Consider the following 22,656-nt stretch of genomic DNA (forward strand, 5'->3'; position numbering starts at 1 on the left):
ACTTAGGGAAAACATCAATAGAATAATAAAATCCTATGGTCATCACAGAGTTACATTGATCTGGAATGGCAAATACTTGTTTACAAACTCTTCTGATCTCACCCTATACTCAAAACATATGCCGCAGATCATTCAAGATACTCCCTACGGATTAGCTGCAGAGAAAACTGCCCATTGTTCCATCCTTTCCAAGCCCATCTACTGGAACACTGTTCTCATTATCTTTCTAAAATGTCAGACTAGACCCCTAAGACTCCTGACAGTCTTGCTCCAAAAGCACTTACTCTCCAACCCATATCCTCCTCAAGTCACAGTGACCTTCTTACCATTTTCTTAAATACATCTCAATCATTCACTATTTCATGACTTTATGTGTGTAGTTTGTTTTCTCAAATACTCTGACCTTCTTACCTACTGGTGAACGTCTTCCCATCCTTCAAAACATTTTGTCCCCATTTTATCTTTAAGAACTTACTGAATTCCATCAAACTGAGTCTGTCATTCTTATCCTCTATACTCCTGTACCACTTTGCATTTCTCTAACACTTTCATTGAATTTTACGCTTTATACGTCTGTGTCTCCCATTAGGCTTCATGACACTTGAAGGTAGACATACATCTTATTCTTCTTTTGATCTGCTCTACCTTGAGGACAGTCCGGCCATTGTAGATGCTCAATAAATGATATTGATTGAATAAACGAATGTCATCTGAATTTCATAGTCATCCTGCCATAACCCCTGAGAAAGGAGGGATCTTTTGACTCCATGTTACATTTCCTTCCTACTGAAAGGTATATATCTTAAGGTTCATGTGTATAGTATATGACCTAGCTTCACTTGAAATATTAAATTGAAGCCTATAGTTTTGCCTGTTTCATCTTGCTTCAGCCTTATTTGTATATTGGTTTTTGTAAATGTAAATTAAAGTCTTATGCTATTTAGGGAAGCTGAGATTCATCAAAACCCCTGTGCTTTAAATGGAATATTCATATTTATTATTTGAATTATATGTAATTCTGTTTATTTTAACAACATTTTTCTGGATACAATTTTGAATCTCATTGAGTATATGTCCATTTTCAACCCCATCTCATCATATAGTATTCACAGGAGTGTTTTGTTTAAAAATGCACAAAGGTATCTTATTAAATAATGTCACAAACATGAAGTTCATTATTATGCAAATGCCATCCTTGGAACAGATTTGTTAATTGCAACTCATTTGCATAATTAATGAACTCCCAAATGAATTATGCCTTTGCAGATTTGTGCAGCATTGTTTTAAAATAAATTATAAAATACATGTCAAAGGAAGAGCGCTTTCTGGGTTCCCATAGCATTGTTTGAAAATTAATTACCAAATGCTTGTCAAATTAAAATGAGTTTGTAGTTTTTACAATGTTATTTTAAAATTAATCACAAAATAAAATGTCACTGCATTAAAGTAAACAACTTGTTATTTTCTCTAAAAGAACCACAGAAAATAGCATTTTAACTTCAATTATATTGTTTAGTGATTCCAGTGTTTTATGCATTTCGTTTTTACACTGTGACTTAACAAAGTTGTTAGCATGTTAATGTTTTGGTAAATTGAGATTCAATTTAATTTTATTATGTAGCTTATTTTATACAGTTGATGATTAATGCATTGCATATGAACCCAGTATGGGTTTGTTCATGATAAAGTGGGAGTTTAAAAAACATTCAAGGTCACTTAAATCTGTTGTATAAACAGTCTTCTTAAGATTTATTTTATTGAAATTTTGACTGCTGCCAGTTAAAATGATTAAAAGCATATAGTGAGGTGTCTTCCCACCTATTCTGTCACTGACACTACTGTAATTCCTTTCTTCAGTCTACTGAAAGCTTTTGGTCTCCCACACTACTCTCTTCACTCTGTGGCAATTCTCTGTTCTTGCACAGAAGCCACAGCTACTCCCCAGTCCTGGCGTCTCCAGTCCACGTGGAATCCCCATCCACCTGAAAATTAGATGGAAAACACCAGTATACTCAAACTATGATTTGGCCAAAATTACTTTCAAAACAATAGATTTGGTAAATAGTTTTCAGGAATTAATGTTGCTAACCAAATACCTTTCAAAGCATTAAAATATCACCACCACCACCACCACCACCACCATCATCATCATCATCATCACCATCATCATCATCACTGCCCAGCGGTATAACACCTAATGGTGAAAACAATCGCTTTAGAAGAAGTTGCTCTTTTTTTGTTTTTGTCTTTTTAACAATAGTATCCTCTCTTTGCTCCATCTCTCCTTCTCCTTATTCTCCACAGCAAACCAATTGTCTGTGGTTTACATTCTATTTTGTCAGCTCCTGACCATGGAATGTTAATCTACGGGGGAAGGCCTTTGTTTTACATGATTGCAACTATGCAAATTGATACCAACTAGACAATAATTCTTAAGATGCTAAACCATGTCCTTTCTGTTTTTTGTTCTGTATATAGCTACCTTTCTAAACTCCTATGAGCTATTCCATGTTTCCTTTTCTATAAATTGACAAACATAGCAGTCCAGTTTAGAGAGGCAGTATGTCTTCTAATTTATAACTGGCATGTGAATAAGAACCCAGTCACTCATGTTGATAAATAACTTTAAGCTTCGGTCATTTCCCATTCAATTCTGGCACAGATATTAGCCAAACACTTAAAACATATATTTTTAAAATAATTGAATCAACTTTAACTACAGTTGTCAAAGCTATGATGCTGCCCTATACATATTCCTTTGTTTAAATACCTTGGGATACTTTTACTTGACATCCTTTTCTGAAATCCTATATTATTATGCTTATCAGTACAAGAGAGTAAAACATCTAATAGACAAAACTGTCTCATGACTAACATTTTCAGTGAACCAACAACCACATACTGAGAGCATAAGTTAATTTGTACAGATGCAGGATCTTTGAATTAATTTAATTTAATTAATTCCCATTGAATTAAAGCAGAAGTATTCTAAGAGAGAATATCATCCACAGTTTATGTTCTTCAATGAACTGTAGTCTGTGAAACAGTTGTAGACATTCCAGTCTTTGGAAAATTTCATGTTGATGGGAATCAGAATAAACAAAGACATAATTTTTGTTTCATATTTTTTTTCATAATTTTTTATTCAATGTCAACTTTTTGTGAACTTTTATAAGAATTACCAGTCTTCTTTTAATATAATCTTCATTTTATAGAAATGAATTCAATTAGACTTTAATTTAGGCTTTTTAGACTGCATTCATCTCTGTATTTCATTATATAAATTTTAGGATTTTAGACTGAATCCATTTCTGTATTTCATTAAACAAATTCTAGAAACATGGATAAGATTGCTATCCTGTGGAATAAATCATAATTTAAGCTTTCTTTATTAAAACCATAGCTTTTTAACTGAGTTGGGATGGCACTTTATACAGAATGTCATATATATTGGACTTGGAGGAGGCAATGGAGTTTTTCTTTTAAGTTCTCCTGGAAGCCTTTCCGGTCTTCCAAAAGAGACTCTATTGTTTCTTTTTCTGGAGGTTTTGCCAAGCAGCTTTATCATCCGGATCAGAATGAGAGCCCATAAAAACTAAATCTCCCTATCCTTTATTCCCAAGAGTCTACCAAAGAGAAATAGGTTCAATGGTGCTTTGTAAACCAAAGCTATCCTTGAGGCTGCAATGTCTAGAATGTTAATTTTCTATGATTTTTGTTCTGGTTATCTGAAATTGACTCCTCCCTCATCCTTTTCCTGATTGCCTTTATAGTCATTAAATATATGCTATTCAAAATTTGTAAGTTGTATATATATTTTAAGCTACAATTTGAAAAACTTACATTTTTCCCCAGACAAGCGATGAATTATTGTTATCACTGGACATCCATTGGTCATGTCCTTCATAAATGATTTTGAAAAATAAATTATGTTATTTATAACATAAATAATTATCTCATACAAACTTTATACAATATTGCATATTTAAATAACTAGAAACTTCAGCCTTTAATGGAAAGAAACTTTCAAATATTGCTCAATACTATGTGGGTAAAATAACTGAATTTATTTTTACTTTTTCAATTACATGCTTTGGCTGTACAGATACATAATTAGAAGGAATAATAGGCATTCTACGGCTTTGTCAGTTGCACAGAATTTCATTTTATTTGTTTTTTCTCTTATTTTTGAGTGTACCTATACTCCTTTCTGAATCTTAACTTGTGATTGAAAGATTCAGACTTACTGAATATTCATGCATAGAATTTGAGATCTTTCTTCCCTAGAGTTCAAATTGAAATACATTGTTGATATATGTCCACTGTGACATGATATGACACTCTTTTGCAGTTATTTTTAATTAGATATAAAATATTAATCCATTTGAGTTTGTGTATAGAATGCATTTGGAGGAGGAAGAAACCTGAGGAAGCATACTGTGACAGAATTTTAATTAATTTATTTTTAAAAAGAAGCCACATTAATTTGAAGGGCAAAAAAGGTCTGTCTTACTAATAGCCTCCTTTGTGATCAAAAGAAGGCAATTCCCAGTAACTACAATGTATAGAGAAAACTAAAATCCCTTTATGGTTTGGTTCCACTAATCCAAAATAGGTAAAACAACTTGTTTTCTCCTGGGCTTGAAAAGCAAGATGCTGAACTTCCGACTCTTCTTCAAATCATACACTTCTGCTCCTTGGGATATCACTTTGTGCCAAGTTTCAGTGAGTAGAATATAAAGCATCTAAAGAAATTATATTGGTAGCGGATCTCTGTCATGCAATTTCGGGTTCCCTCCTGAAAAGAAGTCTAATTCCTAGAATTTAAAGAATTTGTCAAGCCTTCTCTGCTGAGACTATTAGATGACTGTTATTAAGGAAAAAGAATGACTTCCACCTCAATAGTATTTTGAGAGATGTGATTATTTAGAATTCCATCTTGCCAATATCGTGGCCTTCTTAAATCACTGAGTAGCATCAAGAACTTCTACTACCTTAGGCTATGCATATACTGCGAAGATTCTGCGCCCATGAATTGGTCAGTGAATGTTGATGCACATATTCTGATTCTTATTTCTTTTTGTTTGTTTGTTTGTTTCTTCAGTTTGGCTCTATCAGCTAAAATGGTGGGGAACGGGGGAAGCAGATGACAACTGACATGAGCAGTTATCATTTGATACAGTAAATTCGGTGATGGTAGTATGTGGAAGGCTGCTAGTACAGCTTGGAGAGAAGTGGGTCAGAGAAGCCCAGAAAATGCTTCCAAGTGTTTTAGCATCATTGGAATTTTCCCTGCTGTAGAAGTCATCTGACCCATCTGACCATCTATCTGATCCTGTATGACTGGATAATAGCAGAAAGCTGATGTAAGATTGGTGATTGCCCTGTGCAATAGCCCAGTACTCCACATCATAGGTAAATGTGGAAACAGTATTATATATAGAATGTTACTCTAGTTCATTAAAGACAAATCAGCCCAAACTCTCCATTAATTAAACTCTGAAGTGATCCTGTATGCTGAATGTTTAGAGAGTCCCCAAATAATTCTGAATGGGAATATTATCAAGATTCCATACATGGTACATTACTCACCTGGTTTGTACTGATTGGTCATCATTTCCACTCCCATCCTCACCCCCAATTAAATGCTGAAATTCTTTCTCCTTTCATAAAATCAAGTCAGTTCAGAATTATATGTACTATTAACTTTCAATTGAATCTGCATGAGAAGGAAACCATAATTGCCATTTCAAAAAGCAATGAATAGCTAAAAATCTATCTCCCTCAGTTCTTAAAAATAAGTACTTAGTGCTTTACATACTCTATCTTGATTGTAATAACTCTATTTGGTAATACTATTATGCTCATTTTACAGAGAAAGAATTTGTCTCAAAAAATGAAGGAAAGATATGAAGTCATCAGAAAGTAAGTTATATGGTATTTCTGTATCCATGCTCTTAACTACCCGCTATGCTGTTATACAAAATAGTCATACTCCTAAAAACACTATATTGGCATATACTTCAAAATTCTTCTTAGCCTTACCAATTTTAGGTATTGAGACAAAAGGAGAATGGTATATCTAAACATAAAGGAAATTGAAATCCCTATATTTGTACAACATGACCTGACATATTCCTCTGATATTCAGAACTTCCCCCAAAGATTGCAGCTATCATCACTCAGTTCTCTCCTCAGTGTGGAGCAACAGCAACAACAACAAAAATAAAACCAAAATCTCCAGTCCTGCCACATTTTTCCAGTGAAGGGGAGAAGTCTCTTCACAAGATTTTCTTCGTGAGCCGAGGCTAGAGTCCGAAAGGACAGCATGAGTCACAATTCTTTCAGTATTCAGCAGATATTTACTAATTAACTATTGGACATGTGGTCTGTGCCTCCCTGGAAAAGTTACATAGAAGCTGAAATCTCAATAAGGAATAGGGGCTAACTAGATGAAGATGGGAAGGATGTAGGAAAAGGATAAGAACCACCTTAAGAAAACTGGACACTTGAAGATATTTCAAAGACATAAAATTAGCTACGATGTAACTATGGTTTAGAATAAATCTGATATGGTTATAAATAAGATGTCCAACTAAGAAAAGATTGGAAAGATGATGATGATAATAATAGCTCATATTCATCTGGAACCTACCATAGTGGACACATTGTTTTACCATATTGCAATGTACTATCTCCTGTAATATTCCTAACAACCCTAAGAGAAAAATATTATCAGTAGCCACATTTTACAGATGAAATAATTTGGTCATGGTCACATAATGAGTAAATGGCAGAACTTTGCACTCAAGATTTTTGATTCCAGAGCCCAAGTGACCTCTGATGTCTTCAGATTATGATGGGCCTTTAAGGACATAAGAATTTTTGTCTTTATCCTGTAGGCCAAAATTCTCCATTTCTTCAGTATGCTCCCCTCCCCAGACCTACTGACTCAGAAACTCTGAGGCAGGCCCAGCAATACAGGATTCCACAAGCCCTGCAAGTAAATCGGATGCTCAGCAGTTTAAGAACCTTTGATATAGGCAGTAAGAAATCCTGCAACATAAGCAAAGAAGTCATGATGTTTCCTGAAAATCTGATTATTCTCTTATCTACATACCCAAAGGGAAAGTAATGGAGTTAGGTCTGATGGTTCTCTCTTTGGGGTAAAGGAAGATCCAAGCGTTCTCATTTTCCCCTCTACACCTATAAAGGCCAATACCTACTCTCCTTCACTTAACACAGAATGAAGTTAAAAATAAATGCTACTATAAGTGGCAGGACTAAAAAGTAACACAGCCATCTATTAGGGGGCATTGACCTGACTGCTGAATTGGAAGAGATGAAAATATCCTTTGTGATCTTATTGCAAGAAAAGTGCCACTAATCAGACAGTGTGACTTAGATAAATTTTAATCTATTAGACTCGCTTAGTTTTTTGAGCAAAAAGAATGCACATATAATAGTTAATAATTATTTCTTATTTCCCTGAACCAAAGGATATTTTTCACTAGAAATAACTGCAGTAATAAAAATTAGACATAAATTTTTCCAAAATATATTCCATGGTATTAGAGTTACATAAAATCTTCACTCCTCAAGAAAGGGGCCAAATCATAATATGAATAAAAAAAATTCCATAACCTTGCCTTTAGAAAGTCACATTCCATATGGACTATAGAAGGATCACCACAGAATAGTAATTTTCTTTTTTTTTAAAATTTTTTTTAGAATAGTAATTTTCAATTTGAAATTATTTTGCTTCTTTCAACTAAATTACATCCATTTCATTAACTTGTAGTGAAGTGCTCTTCCTCTACTAGGTTTTATATTTTAATGTACTTTAATCTGACTTTCAAGGATTATATTTAGGGCACTATGATTTATTTGCTGACACGTCGATTAACCTAGGAAACCACAAATTGTGAAAAACTTTTCAAAAAAACATCCACTTAAAAGTTGATTTAAAATCACCAATATGAAAATGACTGATAATGTCTATTCTCTTGAGGATAAAGCTAACAAATATTTGAAAAATTAACAGAGCAAATGACTAGTTTTTCCCTTAACTTGCCTTTGAAATGATTTTAAGAATAAATAAAGGACTTAATATGATGCCTGACCCCCCTCCAAGTTAGCATAAATTAGGGTAAAGATAAAGAAATTTCCTATTCATCACATGGCTAGGATTCAACATGTTGTGCTTTTTTTTAATTTATGGAAGAAAAACTAGGCTTTCAAATATATGTATATAATTTTATATGAATATGCTATGATGTTTTTTATGTAATGAGTCAAATGCCTCTTTAAGCTAACCTAATAATTTGATAAACAAGATATTCATTCTCATTAGTTGATGGATATAGGGAAAAATGACCACTCAAGCGAAGTGACCCCTTGCTTCTTTCTTTCTGGAATATTTCCCTTTCTCTCCTCCTTCTACTTTCCTCACTCATTCCTATTAGCTCTTCATGACTCCATCTTAACACTGTTGCTCCTTTTCCATACAACTAGGATAGATTTCTGTAAGCTCCCATAGTTCTCCGTACTTCTTTGGTGCATAACAACAATTGTAATTGAAATAGTAAACATTAGTCTTCTCCCAAAGTGTAATTTCTCTAAAAATTTAATTTCCAGTAGGACAGGAAGCATTCCTGATTTTCTAAAAAAGATTTTATTTATTTATTCATGAGACACACACAGAGAGAGAAGCAGAGACACAGGCAGAGGGAGAAGCAGGCCCCCCATGGGAGCCTGATGCTGGACTCAATCCCAGGACTCTAGGATCATGACCTGAGCCAAAGGCAGATGCTCAACCACTGAGCCACCCAGGTGTCCGGAAACATTTCTGACTTATTTCCTGTTGTATCTTCAGCAAGTAGTAGAAGAAAGGAAGGAAGGATCCTGCAGGATAAGGGCTCCAACAGTGAAAAGAGAAACACTGACAGTGTTCTAAGCTAAACCTTCATGTGATTAAATACCACTGCATTTTGCTACATGAATTCAGAACACTCTAGTTTAAACAACACCTACATGTTTAGGTAAATTATCATATGCTTATTACTGACAAGTGAAAGGAGACAAAGTTATCTGCCTTAATTCAAAGTGATTAAAACATATTTTGGAAATGATCACATGACTAAGGAAACTGCTGAAGAAGGACACATTGGGTATACCTATTCAGGAGAGCCAGAGAAAAACCACTTGACTGAGGGGGGAATAGCATAATTGATCCACATAATTAATGATCAAACATTTTCAAGTAGAGGCCACTCTGATCTGACATGTGGCTCCTAAAGGAAATATAAAGATAAAGTGAAATAGGGATCATGAAGAACGTGTCTATACAAGTAGTCCAGTTAACCGGCCTGTTGCTGCATAGGTGTGCTAGAAGTACACACTGCTTTCTACTTCCCAAGGCTGAGAAATCCGTTCCTGGAAGCAGCTGTCAAAAGAGACAACCTTTCACTTAGAGTTATTAGAAATCAATGTTTACTTCTCATTTATTCAACCAATATTTATTTAGTACCTACTATGTGCCAGTGGTGTTCTAGATGTTCAGGATACTTCAGCAACAAAAAGAAGCAGTAGATGCGAAACATGACTCTGGGTGAGAGTAAGTACTAAGTATAGAATAAATACTAAAGGATAGTAAGTACCAAACTGTATAAAATCTGATCCCTATTCTTGAAAAGTTCATAATCTTGAATGAGGGGGGGTTGATTCACATAAAAATGGTGACCTACCATTTGAGTAGCTCATGATGAGTATCAGATTGCCTGGTGCAGTGACTCCAACATTTTAGATGTTAAATACATGAGATTATGTCAGAGAAGAGACCACTTTGAACTCAGGGGTCAGGGAAAGCTTCATGAGGAACTGTCTTGAATGAGCCTCCCAGCCAAGTTTAGAGAAGCGCACATGGGGAGGAAAGGCAAAGGTGAATGCTCTCTGGAATCTCACGTACAAAAACTTTCTTGAAAGTCATGAACTGTCTACATTGATCAATTGAGCACCTGCTGTGAGCTGGATATTATAATACGCTTGGCAGAGTGTATAGTAAAAGTAAAAATTCACCCGCAAAAATTTATGGACTAGTAAGGAAGTCGTAAAAATGTGCATTAGTCAAAATACAAAGTAGAACGTTCTGAGAGTCATAAATAAGAAAGGTGCTGATAAAGTTTTATGACATTATAGAAGAAACATTCATTTATAACTGGTTATTAGAGAAGGCCTCGTGGAAAACAGGTGGCATTCAGTGGGGCCTTACAAAATATGAACGCGTGAAGGAGAAAGTCATGTAATGGCAGACTCAGGTATGAAGCCTGATAAACAAGTGCGAGAGATTTGAATGTGGGAGGGTCATTTCAAAGCTTTTTTTTTTTTTTAAGATTTTATTTATTTATTCATGAGAGACAGAGAGAATGAGACAGACAGACAGACACAGGGAGAAGCAGGCTCCAACAGGAGCCTGATGTTGGATTCGATCCCAGACTCCGGGATCACGCCCTGAACCAAAGGCAGATGCTCAACATCTGAGCCACCCAGGCGTCCCCATTTTAAAACTTATTGCAATAGTTGAGGTAGGGTAGTCTAGGTAAAGACATGGATATTTGTTGATTGACTTTAAAATTATAACTGGCCACATCTACTTTCTTGTTCCTCTATCATCTCTTATAAATTATTTTGCTATGTTGGTTGAACCACCAAACCTTAACATAACATGAAGTTTTCCTCACTATTTAACATTTAGCATTCGCATCCCATTAGTTTTCTTGCTTTAGCTTTTGAATCTTCAGATATTTCCAATCCCACACTTCATCATCAGATTTGATTAGTCTTCACAATGTTTCATGTTGTTTTTATTATTACAATCTGATTTTTATATGCATTTCCTTAAATAGTGGTCAATGCTTATTTTTATCTATTTTATCTTGTTTGCTGAGTTTCTTCCTTGTTCCTCTGGCTTAGTATGTTATGTATAAATTTTTAATCATTTATTTTCTAATTGTACTGTATGTGGTGAGTTATTACATTAATATTATCAGAATAGACAACACTAAAATATAAAACTTGGCTAGAATTCTATTCCAACTATCTCACGTTCTTTCTCTGACAGTGGCACTAAAGAGAATTATATGAAGTGCCTGATTTTTTCTCCAAGGTCAACTTCAGAAAGTTAAGGATGTACTTGAAATGGTATAGTTTTCTACAATATATTTTCTCTGTGAAAGGGTCTGAATATAAGCTACATGAATAGTGTTATGAGGATGGCGTTGGCCATGTGCAAAGGCAGTGATTTTTTGGCAGGGCACTGAAACTTTTACTAGTCTCAGAATAAATTATATCCCTGTTTATGTCCACAGTAGTAGGACTACTGACACCGAGAGCCAAAGGAAGAGGGATTGAGTATGGGCTCATACAGAGGTTTGAAGCAGGAAGAGGAACTTGCTCCCTGGGTCCCCTCTGCTTCCTCAAGGGATCCCCACTATGCACAGAGCCTCAGAAAATCCAACATAGGAAAGCATAGGTTTCTCCACTCCTTCTTGTCTATCCAGTCTTTAATTTTAAAAAAATGTATTGATCACCTATTTTGTGCTGGGGATGTAGTATCTGCCATGAGTTAAAACTTCTGCCATGAACCTTGACTGCTTTCAGCTTATAGTCTTGTGGGGATGACAAATGTGAAATGAATCATTATGAGTTATCACATCATTACAATGGTGACAAATGCTTCAAGGTGAAAGTGCAGAGCACTCTGAAGTCTAGCTAGAGGGTTGCACTGTGGCAGCACCCATCCCCAGAGCAGAAGAAAAAAAGCCAATTGTGTTTGAAACATAACACTGACTATCAGAATAAATTATAAAAATCTCCTTTCTTGGGGCAACAGTGGTGTAGAGGATATCCCAACAATGGTAAGGCATTTAGAAAACTTTGGCCACGGTAAATTATACATAAAATTTTGTTATCGTGAAGATGACAAGGAATCTCTGGAACAGCCCTCCCATCTTTCAATAACACATATTCCTCATAAAAAGAAGGAAATCTCAACTGAAATTTTATGCACCTGTGTTGCTAGTTGATTATTCACAAAGCATCATGGATATGATATATATTTTTCTCTACCTAATTCTGTTAGACAGTCAGTTTGTAATGCTAAACGAACTATGCACAGGAACCTTAAATAGAGCATTTCAGACATTCTCTGAACATTCACTTGTTTGTTTACTATGGGATATTTACAAAAATTAGATATGCACACTCATCATCTGAGACGTCTGTCATCTAAAATTGCCAATAAATATATTGCTTAAATAGGGCAGCCCGAGTGGCTCAGCAGTTTAGCACCTGCCTTCAGCCCAGGGCCTGTTCCTGGAGGCCCGAGATCGAGTCCCACGTCGGGGCCCTGCAGGGAGCCTGCTTTTCCCTCTCCCTGTGTCTCTGCTTCTCTCTCTCTCTCTCTCTCTCTCTGTGTGTGTGTCTCTCATGAATAAATAAATAAAATTATATATATAGCCTAAATAGCAGCAGTTAGGAACAGAAACTCTCACAATGAAAGAGCTAAGAGTAGATCATATAAATGATCAGAGCCACACAAAGATAACCCACCAGACAAGCCATGAAAGGATAAAATAACATAAGCAGTCCTTGACAATTTCTTCATGTGCTCCATTTCTAAGGATTTTTGAATAATATACAAATATAAATACATTATTTCCAAATAATTGAGAAAAGGAGGAATTAGTAAATGTACTTCATTAGAAGTAACTTAATCCTAGAAAGCAAAACCCAGATTTTATGAACCCCTTGCTCTCACTCCTTAAAAGTGGAGGCTACTTTTGTCTTTACACAATATATTCGTTAAGATTCTTTAGTTGCATTTACTAAAAAGCTAAATCTGGATATATTACTCTTACTGAGGTTCTTGAATTCCAAGCATCTCTTACTAATATTCCTCTCCTGGGTTATAGTGCACTTGTCAGAGAGGCCCTGACTTAGAAAGGAAACTCTTCTTACTTGAATGAAGTTCTCTGGGATGATGAGTGCAGAGGGAGCAGATTTTGAAAAGTTACCCATTCTTGCTAAACCTGCCATTACAATCAGAAAATGAAAAAAAGAAGCAAGAAACCCTTTCTCAAAAGCACCTGCCATCCAGGAATCCCCAGACAGAAGTAAACATGCTTCTGGCTTTGCATTGTGGAAAAAAATAATTAAAGGAGCAAATAATTCATCTTCCATTAAAATAAAAATATTCCTGTTTTACAACACTCTTTCTATAGTCACCAAAAATTACAATACTATGCAACATATGTATAGTGCTTTTTAGACTATAAAGATTTCAAATACTGTATATTATGCCAATTCTTTTCTGAGAGGACTGGAGTTGGTCATACATGTGTATCAACCTTTCAGATTCTTAGAGTATGAATCCCCATATACTTTGTAAGAGAAAGTCTTCTTAACTGATGAGATTGGAATTGATGAAACTAAAAAAATTTAGGTTAAATACTTATTTAATCAAAAATAGGTTAAAGCTTGGCATCATTAAAAAGCATATGCATATATCTTAATATATTAGTTTCACTCAGGACATATACCCACTCATTTGCCAAAGTTCAAATGTAGGGTCAAGATTATTTCTTTGGTATGGGGCTACTATCTAGAGGCCTGAGTTGGTTGTTTGCACCAACAAATCCAGAAGCACCTTCAATAAATACTATTTTGCTTTGTTTGTTTTGCATGTTTTATTTTATATATAAATAATTTATTTATATTTGTGAAATAAGAACTTAAAGACATAGATGAACAATTTAAAGCAGAATCTATCTAGGTTTCTCTGACTTTTTCCCGATTTTTTCTGTTTTCTCACCTGTACTTAATTTGATAGCAATGCTAAAATTTTTTTCAAAACTTGTCAAAGCATCAAATTTAGTGTTCACATAAATAAAAACTCTTTACAATTGCATTTTGCTCATTTAATATTAGGTTAAATGTTATACTTACAAAATGAGAAACAAATGTTATAAACAAGTTCAAGAATAAACACATTCATGTTAAGAATAAAGGGGTATGTGCTTATCCTTAAGAAGAGCCTATTTTGAAAGATCATATGATCCAATAACTCCACTACTGGGTATTTTCCTAAAGAAAATGAAAACACAAATTCAAAAAGTATATATGCACCCCTATATTTATCACAGCATTATATACAGTAGCCAAGATATGGAAGCAACCTAGATGTCCATCTAGTAAATGGATAAAGAAGATGTGGTACACACACAAACACACACACAGGAATATTATTCAGCTTTAAAAAGTGAAGTCTTGTCACTTGTAACAACATGGATGGACCTCAAAGATATTAAGTGACGTAATTCAGACAAAGACAAATACCACATGATTTCACTTATTTGTGGAATCTAAAAAACAAACCAAAAAGAAACAGACTCAAAAATACAGAGAATAAACTGATGGTTGCCAGAGGGGAGGTGGGTGAGGAATGGGCAATATTGATGAAAGTGATTAAGAGGTACAAACTTCTAGTTATAAAATAAGTCACAGAGATGAAAAGTACAGCGAAGGGAATATAGTCAATGATGTTATAATAAGGTTGTATGATGACACATGGGGACCATACTTGTGGTGAGTATTGAGTAATGTATAGAATTGTTGAATTAATATATTGTACACCTGAAATTATTAGAACACCATATGTTATGTTATACTATACTTCAGTGATAAGTATTTTTTAAGAGTCTATTTCTACAAGTTTCTGGGTACCATGGGGCGGAAGGAACAGACAGCAAGTCCAGCAAGTTGGTCAAGTAGGGAGTATATAAGAGAACATCCATGGTAATCATTATATTCCATATATTTCAGATGCTTCTCAAGAGTTATTATGGTATATAAATTAGAATTGAATTCATTTAAAATCATTTGAAATTTCTATGTTTAATGTAAGTTTTTAAAACAGAGAATTTCAGGACTATTACTTGGCATGGCTCCATGCTCCTCCTCATATAAAGAGAATCAGCAACTCCGCTGGCAAATAGTAGTAGATTCTGGGCAAAATAGCATTACTTTGAAAGCTCCGGGGTGCAACACTCTGCATTACACCCAAACACATTCCTTGCCTAGTATTCTTATCTGTCTATTTTCTACCTTATGAGCTAGATTCGCTTAGGCCAGTGTTCTCAAAACTTGAGGGGCATAAGAATTGTAGAATGAACCCTTAAAATGCTGATCAGAGGCTCTGATGGAAGGTTCTGACCCTGTAATAACAAGGGGGAAGCTCAGGAATCTGCTTTTCTAAGCATCTCCTATAATCCAAACACTATTTTTAGGCACTATTTTGACAAACAAAACTTTGAACACTATTCAAAATATCATCATCAAGGACCATGCCATCTATCTTTTGACTCCAGCCATTCTGGACTTCCTTCAGTTCTGGAAAAAACTAAGGTTTATCTCTCCTCAAGACCCTCAAGAACTATATATATAGTTCCCTTCCCAGGGCTGATTTTTCCCATACTTTTGGACCAACTTCAACTTCTTCAAGTGCAAATATCATTTCCCCAGGGGTATTACCTGCCTCTGTAGATTAGGTTATCAACTCTTGCAACACATTCCATTGTATCCTTTATCCCTCTTTGTCAAGCATGAACTATTCCTGTTCATGTCTTTCTCTTCTACTTGCTCCACCTCCAAATCATGAGCTCCATGAAGGAAGAAACCATGTTTGCTTTGGTCACCATTACATCTCCAACACTTCTTAGGGGACTAGGCAGAGTACCACTCAGCATTATTACATGAGTAAAAAAAAAAAAAAAAGTGAATGAATATCAATATACAAATCTCTTCATGAGAGACAATATTACCTGCCATTTAGATCCATTTTTAAGACTAGGATTTAATAGGAAAAAGAAAAAGGACATTTATTTTGGGAAAGAAAGAGGAAGACATGAAATCTAAAATGTCTCACTTCAATTTTCTCTAGAACTGGCTTGAAATAAACTGCCCATGTTGAGCTGGAGTATAAAAAATTTTCCATTCAGGGGATCTCTGGTGGCTCAGTGGTTTAGTGCCTGTCTTCAACCCAGAGCATGATCCTGGAGTCCCAGGATCAAGTCCCACACCAGGCTCCTTGTATGCAGCCTGCTTCTCCCTCTCCCTGTGTCTCTGCCTCTCTCTCTCTCTCTTTCTTTCTGTGCCTCTCATGAATAAATAAATAAAACCTTAATTTTTTTCCCATTCAATGCTCACTTATGGTTTGCAAATTGTTCACTGGTGGCTGCTTATCCTTATCGGCACAAGTTCTTATTGTTAAGAATTATACACTAACAATGTCAGGGGTGAGACTCATGAAATTGCTGCTGAAGATCTTAGGAAAGAATTCTAGAGAAAAATAGAATAATTAGTTACATGTCATTCACTAAGTGGGCCTCTACTATTAGATTTTGAGGCATTCAAACATGGCTATTTAGCATGACCTCTTAAAATAACAATAAAAAAACTGAGTACAATTATTTCATTGATAAATTAATTTAAAAAGCCATCCATCCAATATATATTAAGTAAGCCCTGAGAGTCAGACGAAATGAATAAAACACAGTATGTGTCCTCAAAATGTTTTTAGTCTGGTTGGTGATTCTATTAACAACCATACTGGACAGAAAAAAAGAAAAAAGAACAATAAAAAAATGATAATAGGAGTGCCTGGGTGGCTCAGCAGTTTAGCATCTACCTTCAGCTCAGGGCATGATCCTGGAGTCCTAGAATCGAGTCCCACATCAGGCTCCCTGCATGGAGCCCCTGCTTCTCCCTCTGCCTCTACCTCTGCCTCTCCCTCTCCCTCTGTCTCTCATGAATAAATAGATAAAATCTTTTTTAAAAAAATGAGAATAGTTTGGGGCACCTGGGTGGCTCAGTCAGTTAAACATCCAACTCTTTATTTCTGTTCAGGTCATGATCTCAGGGTCATGAGATAGAGCCCTGCATTGAGCTCCATGCTGGGCATGGAACCTGCTTAAGATTCTCTTTTTCCCTCTCCCTCTGCCCCTGTTCCACCAACTTGCACATGCACACGTGCGCTCTCTCTCTCTCTCTCAAAAAAAAAAAAAAAAAAAGGAGACTAGGTTAAGGGAAGTTAGAGACATCACCATGTATAATAACATTTGCATTATAGACATCGCAGAAAAGAGAGCAAAACAGGCAGAAAAGTTATTTGAAGAAATAATAGCTGAAAACTTTCCTGAATCTGAAGAGACATACAGATCCAGGAGGTACAGAAAACCCCTAAAAGAATCAATCTGAGGAGGTCTACATCAATACACATAATAATTAAAATGACAAAGAGCAATGACAGAGAATTTTAAAAGTAACAGGAAAAAAGAATATAATTACATACAAAGGAAACCCCATAAGGCTTTCAGCTGATTTTTCAGCAGAAATTTTGTGGGCCCAAAGAGAGTGGCATGATATATTCAAAATATTAAAAGGAAAAAATCTGCAGCTAAGGATACTCTACTGAGCAAAGCTTTCATTCAGAATAGAAGGAGTGATAGTTTCCTAGACAAACAAAAGTTAAAGGAGTTCATCCCCACCAAACCAGCCTTACAAGAAAGGGAATTCTTTGAGTGGAAAAAAAAGGCCATAATCAGGAGTAAGACAATTAGGAAAGGAAAAAAATTTCACAGGCAAATACAAACAAAAGTAGCAGATTAATCACTTAAAACACCAGTGCAGAGGTTAAAGCAAAAAGCAGTAAAATCAATTATATCTATAAAAATTAGTTGAGGGATTCATAAAATAAAAGGATATAAGTATAATATTATAGACATAAGATGTATGTGGGTGAGAGTAAAAATTTAGTGCTTTTAAAATGGGTTCTAAGAATGTATTTAACTTGATGAGCCATGTATAGAATTACTGAATCATTATATTATACACCTGAAACTAACATAATACTGTATGTTAATTATACTTAAAAAGTTAGTTTAAAATTTTTAAAAATACTTTTACAAAATTCATTCTTTTACCAAAAGAAGCAAAACCCCTCAAAAACAAAAATACATAACACACACACAAAACACCCACATACCTATGAAACAAACAATAAGATACTATGATTATACAACAATAAATATCTGTTATGTGTCTTTAAAGTTCAATTTATCTATACTGGATTCACTCCTGTCTTTGGTTGTAATCTGGGGGCAGACTAATCCAGGCTGGTATTGGCTAGGTCAACTTGGCCCTGCTTCCTATGTCACCTGCCCTTATTGTGGGACCAACAAGCTAGTCTGGACCTGCTATTTTGTCAGTGACTGAAAAACAAGAGAATAAATCCGATCTTTAAAGTGCTTCTTCAAGTCTCTGTTTGCATCTTATTTACTGAGATCCCATGTGGCCAAAGCTCATCATTAGCCAATTCAGAATTGAGAGGCAAGGATAATACTTCACCTCTTGTTAGGAAAACTGGATATGCACATAGAAAAGGGTGTGGATACAAGGAAGGGAAGAAGAATCAGAGCAATTAAATCAATCTATTATAGTAATATAAACAGGGAAGCAAAAGATTAGGAAGAAACTTCAAGGAGTGTCAGGATCAAGAAAATCAAGTTTATTACTTTATTTTTATATCCTATTTTTAGCACAATTCCAGCGACTTATTATTAAATTTTAGCAGCAAGTCAATGTGCTTGCTTAAACCTTACTAATTGGACAAATTTAAGATCTATTTGAAGGATCAAGAATTTTCCATTAAACCCCTGAATCTAAGTTTGCTCAACATTAGAAAAACATCAAGTAGCAAGAGTTTTAATAGCATGGGATAAGAGCTATGAGAAAGTGTCTTAATGGTATTTTAAAGCTACTAGGTATCAGAATACCACAAGGAGGATGCTCCGAATTGTGTTTCCACTCTTTATTAAGATGCTTTGTGTAATTAGTAGTGTTTCTATCAGAATAAATGGTAATTTGGAATTCATCCAAATTAAAAGCCCAGATGAAACAGGAACATTAGTGATGAGTAGAATGTTAAAAGAGTCAAACTTCTCTAGGGTAGATATGTCTGTGCTAGTCAGAGCAATTTAAATCAAATCTGTAGAATCCATGTGGAGTAAAGCAGAATAAATAGAGAGAAAGTTTGTGGGAGGAGGAACCAGGAACTCACACAGACTTCTAGCCAAAAGGGAAATTCACTTCCAATTTAGAGTTCAGAAAACTCGAAAAATCAGACTAAATTCTATATATGCCTTGTGAAATCCGCATTGGCATCTTAAAGAATTAAACAGTAAATATAGTAAAATAAATCATTATTCATCTCTTGTTACTTAGCATCTTATGGTTCCAATAAAGGTGGATGCTACAAAATAGAATAATTTCTTCATGTAATATTGTAATACTAGGACTACAAATACAATCTTCTATAGGAACATTGACAAAGTATTCCCAATATCATTTACCATGAGTATTCAAGAAAAATGATTAGGCAGCTTCATCTGGATCTGTGTTACTATGTTACCAGGAACATCTTGCTTCAGTGTCTGTTGGTCATATAACCATGATTTGGCAGGCCTATACACAGCCACATTGCACCTAGGTAATGATGACCAGTCTGTGATATTAAAAATTAGTTGCTTATCATGCCTAGGAGACAGTTAACATGGCAGTCCTGGCCTGTGCCTACCATAGAAGCAAATAATCATGAGTTTGAGATAATATAGGTAAGTGTCGATATTAAGACCTTCTAATCTCCTACAAAACTAGATTCTGATATAGTGGGAAGAGCTATGGCGTAGAAAACAACAACAACAACAATGACAAGAACCTCTTATGGAAAAAAAAAAATAAGCTCTAGGATTACCTCATACCATGTGTAAAACAGCCAAAAATATAAAACTTCAGGGAGAAAACACAAATACACTCTTTGTGACCTTTGGTTAATCAAAATATTCTTAGATAATACAACAAATTAGACTTCATGAAGCCTTAAAACTACTCTTCAAAAGACACTGTCCAGAAAAGAGACAAGCCAAATGCTATTAGCAAACCATCTACCTCTTGAAGGAAATTAATCAGAATATATAAAGAATTCCTGGGATCCCTGGGTGGCGCAGCGGTTTGGCGCCTGCCTTTGGCCCAGGGCGCGATCCTGGAGACCCGGGATCGAATCCCACGTCGGGCTCCCTGCATGGAGCCTGCTTCTCCCTCTGCCTGTGTCTCTGCCTCTCTCTCTGTGTGTGTGTGTCACTATCATAAAAAAAAAAAAAATTCCTACAACTCAATAAACAGAAATGTCACAATTAAAAAAAAAATTGACAGGAGATTTTAACAGACACTTCACAAAAGAAAAAATAGAGGTGACAAAATAACCATATGTAAGATTTCTCAACATCATTAAGTTGCTAGCTAAAAGCATAATGAGAAACCACCTTATAGGTACTATATTATCTAAAATAAGCTGAAAGCATGAGAAACTATCTCAAATCTATTATATTAGCTAAAATTAATAAACTGGAAATACCAAATGTTGGGAAGGATGCAGATTAACCAAACACTTATGAGGTGGGAATGCAAAATGATATGGCAACTTTAGAAAATAATTTAGCAATTTCCTGTAGAGTTCAATATATACCTACCACATAATCAAGCAATTCTATTTCTACATGTTTACTAAAAATAAAATGTTTGTCCATACAAAGACCTGTGTATGTTCATAACATTACTTTTTTCATAATAGCCCCAAATAACCCAGATGCATATTAATTGGTAAAGAGATAAATTGTGGTAAATTCATAAAATGTAATAATGCTCGACACTAGGAAAACAACTACCTCTACAGGAACCAGTACAGATGAATCTGACAATCATTATGTTCAGTGACAGGCTAGTCACAAAAGGCTACATTCTTTAAGATTTCACTTGTAGGATAATCTTGGGATAGAGAAGAGGTCAGATATTACTACTGGTGGGAAGGCTGAGGGGGCTGACTACAAAGGACCATGAGAAAACTTTATGGGATGATAGAAATGTTATATATTTTAATTGGCATGGTAGTCATATAACTGCTTACATTTGCCAAAACTTATCAAATTGTAAAACTGATCATGAGAATTTTATTGTATATAAATCAATCTCAATAAATCTGACCTTAAAAAATAAAAGAAAGAAAGAAACAATGGCAGCTTCAACCAGGACGAGAGAGGAAATGGGAAGAAGTGAAGGAGTGGATGGACAATTGCTGAAGACGGTGCCATGAGAGGCTCCTAAACTTCCCTCTTTCCCATAGACATACCAAATGTAGAGCTGCACACAGAGCAGTTAACTATGAGAGAAATTAAGAAACTAACTGAGCGACTCTCATTCACGTCAGGTGAATGGGAAAGTACCCACATTAAAAATGGGGAGGAAAGACTGACACACTCTTGCCATAATCCCCAACCCTGATACAGTACCATACAATTGGGAAAGAACTGCCAATGCCCTGCTTCTTCTGGAGGAGAAAAGGGTTTGGACCTTACACTTAGTGCCCCCAACTTTTAAGACTTGCATCAGAGGGATGGGTTCCCAAAACCCTAGCTCTGAAAACCAGCAAGGTTTTCATCCACAAGACCCACAAATCTACAGCAAACAAAGGAGCAGTTGTTCCTAGGCATGTAAGCCCTCACTATGGCTATTCTCCCAGGACCCAGCACAGAGGGAACAGCATAGTCCCTCATCTCCATGATTTCGCTGAAAGGGACCCATCTGCATAATTTGAAAGCTGCTCCCCACTTCTAATTTAGAACATATCTAGGAACTGGCTGTGATCCTCCCATGAAAATGGAAGCTAGTGGACACCTCCCCGTCTACCTACTTATTGTCTGCTCCAAGTCATCACTATCTACCTAAAAAAAAAATGTGTATATACCAGTTTCACTCCAGATTTTACAGCGACTGTCCAAGAGACAGGTCCTCAGATCACCTGGTCTGATAGCCAATGAGGCTTCCATATACCTGTTCCACATATAAGGTAAGCTCATCAACTTTGGTCTTGGCAATTATTTTTTGGATATAACAGCAAAAGCAAAGGCAACAAAAGCAACAACAAACAAGTGGGACTGCATCAAACTAAAAAGTTTCTGCTCATGAAAGGAAACCACCAACAAAATAAGGCAATTTATGGAGTGGAAGAAAATATTTGGAAACCACATATCCAATAAGGGGTCAATATCCAGAGTGTACGATAAACTTATACAACTCAATAGAAAAAGAAAGACCCACAATTAACACAATTAAAAATGGTCAAAGGACCTGAAGAGACATTTTTCCACAGAAGACATAGATATAACCAACAGGTACGTGGAAAGGTATCCAACATTACTGACCACGAGGGAAACGCAAATCAAAATCACAATGGGATATCACCTCATACCTATTAGGATGGCCATTATAAAAATGGTAAGAAATAACAAATGCTCTCAAGGATGTGGAGAAAAAGAAACCCTGGGAATGTAAATTAGTACAACCACAATGGAAAGCAGTATGGAGGTTCCTCAAAAAATTAAAATTAGAACTAATATAGGATCCATAATCCTAATCCCACTTCTGGCTATATATATCCAAAGGAAAGCATTATCTCAAAGAGGTATGAACTCCCATGTTCAATGCAGC

This window comes from Canis lupus, chromosome 34 (assembly GCF_048164855.1).
Source record: "Canis lupus baileyi chromosome 34, mCanLup2.hap1, whole genome shotgun sequence".
In the NCBI taxonomy this organism is placed as follows: Eukaryota; Metazoa; Chordata; class Mammalia; order Carnivora; family Canidae; genus Canis; species Canis lupus.